Source organism: Salvia miltiorrhiza, chromosome 3, assembly GCF_028751815.1.
Source record: "Salvia miltiorrhiza cultivar Shanhuang (shh) chromosome 3, IMPLAD_Smil_shh, whole genome shotgun sequence".
In the NCBI taxonomy this organism is placed as follows: domain Eukaryota; kingdom Viridiplantae; phylum Streptophyta; class Magnoliopsida; order Lamiales; family Lamiaceae; genus Salvia; species Salvia miltiorrhiza.
Genome location: NC_080389.1, coordinates 57603621 through 57610391, shown reverse-complemented (window position 1 = coordinate 57610391; position 6771 = coordinate 57603621).

The following is a 6771-nucleotide window of genomic DNA, read 5'->3' as shown; positions in this document are numbered from 1 at the left end:
ACAAATTACAATAAGATAAGAGATTATTTGAAGATCAGTCAGTGAAATTTGAATTTTTTTTTTATTTTTTTATATTTAAAGGTGAATTTTGAAATAGTCGTGTGCTTGTCATAGTTAACTGGTGCCTCTGGAAAGAGAGAAATGAATGCAAGTTCAATCAAGGTAAGTGGAATAGAGAAAGAATTTTTGCCGAGATAAAATCGAGGTTGTGGGGCTGGAAGATGATTTACAACACGCCGGCTCCATCCTCGGATTTTAGGAGCTGGTTCGAGGCAGTAAATCTTTGAGAATGTCTGTTGTTGTCTTGTTCCTCTTTTCTTTTGTTTTGGTTCTCTTGTACATGTTTCCTCGATACTTCTGGTACCTAATCTTTTAATTGATTTCCTTTTCTGATAAAAAAAAAAAAGATTTGTTTCGTATTGAAAATCACTCATTAGTAATTACATATTTTATTTCATTCGTATTGGACTTTGAAGATATTTTGGTGAGAGACGCCAAATTTTACGAAAAGAGAAAATGATGAACAAAAACAAAAGGGTTTCATCAATTATTGTTTCACCTTTCTAGTTGTGTGAATGAAGTAATTGATAAAGCTTACAATCAAATTGGTCAAATTGCTCCAAAAAGATTGTATTATTTTTATTTTTTATTAGCATTGTAAAGAAAAAGAGTCTTATATTGTGGACCCTACAAGGAATGTTAGAGCTTTAGCTTTATTGGAGATAATAACAATAATAATGAGTGTTTATAATGTTGGCTTAGATATGAACATAAAGTGCTTGAAATCATGATTAGTTTAGTGTTAGATTAATTAGGGTTTTTTGAGAGTGCTTTAGTCTAACTGAATTTAGTTCCATCAGCGCCGTGAATGGCGGGTGGGTCCCATGGGATAATGGGAAATTTGATTGGGCTGTTTGCTTGCTTTTTCAACCTTCACTAATTTATTTTCTTTTCAATTTCATACAACAAAAAGTCAAATAATGACATCTTATGGATTATTGGTAAAAATTTGTGTGCATTCGTTTGGATTAAATTTTGTTATTGTTTTATAATTTTCAACTAAAATGTATTAATTTTTAATTAAAATTTATTAATCGCAATCTATACTATATTTTAAAAAAATCAAGATTTTAAATTGAAATCAATTTCAAAATTAAATGATAAATTAATAAATATAATAAAATTAAATATATATATATATATATAATTTTATTATAATTATTAATTTATCATTTAATTTATGGGAAGGCTAAAATAAGAACGCTTCTTAAAATATAAATTAGGATTCATTTTCAGCCCTTAGATCATCAAGATCTACGGTTGTTTCATTACCTTATTGAATTTCTATATATATATATATATATATATATATATATATATATATATATATATATATATAGGGTTAGGTTCAATGAAAAAGGCCTAAATGTAAGAAAGAAGAGAGAAGTAATCTCATCCGTTGATCTTATCTAATCTAACGGACATGATTTATTCACGCCATGTTCAACGGATTTTTTCGTTGAACATTCGTGAACATATACAATATTTTTGGGGTTCTGGGTTTCGACCCCCCATATGTTCAACGAAAAAATCCGTTGAACATGGCGTGAATAAATCATGTCCGTTAGATTAGATAAGATCAACGAATTATATTACTTCTCTCTTCTTTCTTACATTTAGGCCTTCTTCATTGAACTTTAGCCTATATATATATATATATATATATATATATATATATATATCTTTGTGTTTACATAAACATCATTACCTTTTATCATTCGGCAAAAGAAATATAAAAGCTAAATAGCCTCAAAGATAAGTAACAAAAGTAGAATTTTCATTACAACTAGTGTTTGAGTAAAGATGTGGCTCTAATATTCAAGGTGTTCCATCGATGTTCAAGCCGTTTTTCATGGAAGTAACCCAAAGCAAAATTGGGCCCAACATTTGATCTTCTTCTTCTTTTCTAAAATTAAGAAATTCGATTAATTATAAAATATTTATTGTGCATATCAAATTAAAGATCACGATAAGAATTTTAATTTGATATATTTTATGTGGATATTTGATTTAAAATGTATAAGTTATATTTATTTATATATCAAAATTTTAAAAACTTCTCTTTCATCTCTCATATTTTTTGAACAATTCTAATTTTTATTTTTTTTAACTCTTTTTTTTACCCTTTTCATAATATCAATTATTATTATTATGAAGTCTTATTCTTCTTTTTTTCAATATTCAACTCAAATATATTCAATTAAAATTATTATTTTTTATTTATAAATATGATAATTGAGTTGACACCAATATTATATAAATATAAAAATATAAAAATATTTTTCGTACATTACACGAGGTATAAATAATAATTCAAATTTAATTGGGATAGATGTATTCTACATCCGTTTTACTAAAGTGTGCCTCTTATTAAATAAGATGGAATGGAAATTTTGGAATATCTCCAAATTTTGAGAAAAATTATTTGATTCACAATTGATAGAAAGGGCTAGAATTGTAAAATCCTTATAATGATTAATTAATCATATATATTTCCAATTATGAATAATAAATATTTTATTATATTATAATTGGAAAACTAAATTTAGTGGAAGGATGACATTGTTGTTCATGTCATGATGTCATGAGTTATAGCAAAATGCTAAAAGTATCTACTTCATTTTTTATTCTTTTTTCAAATGCTAGATTCATTTTAGTAATTAGTTCAGACACTTTATACGTACTTAGAACACCCACAGTGGGTGACCCGATAGCCCCCACTCGAGTCACCCATTGCAGCCGACAGTGATTCAAGGTTGCCCCGATTTATTGGGTGTGGCCTGATAATATTTGGGGCGAGTGAGTACTGAGCACGCGCGTATTAAAAAAAATAAAAAATAAAATAATTTTAAAATTTTGAAAGTTAACGGTTATTTAGCCGATTTGTTTTTTCTCCACCGGCATTCTAGCCGTTTTTCACCTTTTTTTTCTTTTTTTAAATCTATATACTAAATCTATATATTATATAAAGAACCAGTTTAACGGAAAAATATTTAGCGCCAAATTTCTAACATAATATTACTAATTATTTAACGGATGTTAACACATACAATTAACTTCATCCCACTAACCCACGACTTAAAAGATAACTATAAAATTAAACATGTATCTAATCAAAACAGAGTTTCATCTCTCGCACATTCTCTCACAAGAGCAATTTTCTCCCCCCTTCTCTCACACGGTCTCTTAACAATAACAGTTTTCTCTCTCCCTCAATCACACGCTTTTCTAATAATCTCTCAGAGCACCTATAATTTCTCAGTAATCAGAGCATTTTTTTCAACTACGTAATCTTCAACTGCTCTTCATTCATTTATGTAAGGATGCAGTTGTTTTTCATGATTGAAATGGAAGTGGCAAGGTTAAAGGCTTCCTTGGAAGGAATGATCTGAACCCGTTCGGTTGTGGGGTTGCAAAGATAACCAATAGGGCCAGGATAATCGATGAAAAACAACTGTTACAAAGACTAGATCTGCTTGAATCCAAAAAATGGAGGTCAAAACTTTCTTCAGATAAATCTCGCGGAGTTAAATAAAACATACCATGCTTTCCATGGTTACGTTTCACAAGAAGCCGTTTCTCCCCAGAATTATTCGTCGTCGATCAAACTATTAGTGATAGATTTAGATTTAGAAGAAAAAAGGGAATGAACCCTAACCTAATGCTCCTATATTTCTTATATACCAAGGATGATCTAAGGATAATCTAACATTTGATTCAAGTCAGTTGTTTCAACGTATGGAGATCTAATATTAATTTGAGGCGTATGAAGAAAAATGATTTGGACGAATATTTTTTATATTTCGAGTTCAAAATTTTGAAAAATAAATAAATTAAACATCAACAATTTGATATATATATATATATATATGTGTGTGTGTGTGTGTGTGTATACGGGGGAGAGTTCAATGAAGACCACTCCCTTAGATAAAGAATAAAGACCAAATCTTGTGTGTCAATCTTGCTTAATCTAAGGGTGATAATTTAACCTTTAATTATGATTTTATTTCATTTATTTTATATAATAAAGGTTAGGTTTGTCATTTTGTATTTTCTTCTCCCAACTCATTCTCTCTCTCTCTCTCCCAACTCACGCTCTCTCTCTCTCTCTCCCTCCCTCCCTCCCACACTGTTCTTTTCCGGCGAAGCCGCCGACATCTCCTCCTCCTCCTGCTGCTGCTCCTCGCCTCCATCTCATCCGCCGTCCCCTCCGAGTCCGAGACCGCCGCTGTCCCCTCCATTCCCCCTGCCCTCGCCTCTCTCCCCAATCTTCCCAATCCGTCGACGCCGGCGTTGCCAAGGAGCGGCCGGCGAAGACGGCGACGGTGAAGAGGGAATTCACATTCACCAGGCCGTCCAGGGCGGTCACGTGGACGCTCGTGGTGGCAACCGCCGCGCCGCCGCCAGATCTGCAGATTTGTAGTGTTCGTAGAAAATACTAATGAACATACTAATGTTCGTCGATATGTTCGTAAAAAAACAAATGAACATATTAATGTTCGTAGGAAAACAAATGAACATTCTAATGTTCACCTATTATGTTCATTGACGGATCAGGTCCCAGCATGGGAAGAGATGAATTTTCGGGATTTGTTCAACGTGATCCCAGATTTCAGTGGATTTGAGTGGATATATTTGCCCTTTTCGGATTAAATAAATGTAATTAACCAATATTTAATTACATGAAAAATCAAATCAGGAAATTATATGAACTGTTGATTGGAGTGAGATGAATGGCCTTGATTTGGTCTTTATTCTTTATCTAAGGGAGTGGTCTCCATTGAATGCGTCCAACACGCCGCCCTCTCTACTGTATAAAACCCTAGTGTGTGTGTGTATATATATATATATGATGAGGAGAAATACGTGCAGAGCAGAGGAATGATCTTTATCAGAAGAACGGACCCCGCCAGAGGAACGGATGTCGTCAGAGAAATGGCCTTCGTCAGAGAAGTCACTCTCGCTAGAGGAATGGTTCTCACCAGAGGAATGGCCCTCGCCTGAGAAACGGCTATTGAGTAGAGGGAGCGCCCGCCTGGGAGCAAATTTACTATTATGCCCTCGACCACGCGGGGAGCATGTTTTAGCGGTGAAATTACTATTTTACCTCTAGCATGTAATCTATAAATACCCATGCACACGCACTCTGTAGGCTACGCTCTCATTACTTTACAATACTATTGCAATTTACTATCGTGCTCTCAGCAACTCAACTACTCTCTCTCACTTTTCTCGATCAAACACTAGGTATAATTCACGATTCAACGACAATTCACCGATTAATTCCCCACCTGTATATTTATAATTCACCAATATATATATATATATATATATATATATATATATAGAGAGAGAGAGAGAGAGAGAGAGAGACTAGTGATGGGTCCAACACGTCGCCCTCTCTTTCCAGTCATCTCTCAGCCGTCGGACTTGCACCGATCCTCCTATCCCTACGATATGCTCATCTTCTGCCCCTTTGATTCCATTGCCAACGCACCTTCAGCTATTCTCAGCTTTGAGGCGGAGTGTTTTGACAATTCTTCGTATTCAAATTTGAGAGTGTTTTGGGTTTTTTTTTTTGGTGAGGAACCCTAATTTGAAGAGGGATTTAGTTCAATTTCATTTAATTCCCAAACAAAGTATAAAACGACGATGTTTAGTGTTATGACTTAAACACAGTCGTTCAATTTGCCGAAAAATTAAGCCTACGTGGATTTACGATTGCCATGTCAGCTTTGGGGGAAAATTAATTTTATGGGAAAATTGATAATCGACATGCGAGATTTTTAGGTCAGGGGAAAAACGAGAATCGCACCAAACTCCATGGATTTTGACGCTATTTGCCCTTTTAATTAATAGACAATTCATCTATTTTTTTTTTTTTTTCATTTTTGTAATTTATAGCCGCATAAGGGAACCGTACCATTAATTAGATGTTTTTTTAGCATTGCAATATGTATTTATTATAATCAAATAAACAACTCGCACGCGGGCGGGACCTCTATACCACATAAAAGTCGGAAAATTATCTACATGCTGGCGGAATTGAACCCAAGATATCACACAAATAAGAGTCTTTGAATGCCTCAACTTTACCACTTGAATTAGGCCTTATTGACTTAAATTGGATGTTAAATCTACGGAAATTGCAACTCATCCATGTGACATATAATAAGATTAATAAATTTTGTTTTTTAAACATCCGTATTATATCGTTATTCACAATGTGCTCTTTTTTTCATAATCAGAATATGGGATCGTGGGGAATGAAATGTCTCACGCTCAATGTTGTAATGAAAATACATGTGTTTTTCTCAAAAAAGAAAAAGAAAATACATGTGTTAGATAATAGTAATATTAACTATGTATATAGATCAATTAAAATATTGGTTATGGAGAATAAAATGAGAATGATGAATATATTAACACCTCTTGAGTGCGTGTGTATGCGTGCTTAAATTAGGAAGACAGGAATTCTAAAATGTGAAAGAGAAAAAAACACTCTACTTTTGGTCCACAAAAATTGCAGGCTGCAAATAATGATGTAGAGCTGCCCTAATCTAATCTACTTGGGCCATCTCACCTAAGGTGGGGAATAATCCAAAAATTGTCATACTTACTTCAATTATTCAAATTATACCCAATTCACCATATTTTGAATATTATTTCCAACTCATTAAATTTAATTGGGTAAGATTGTATTATTATTCT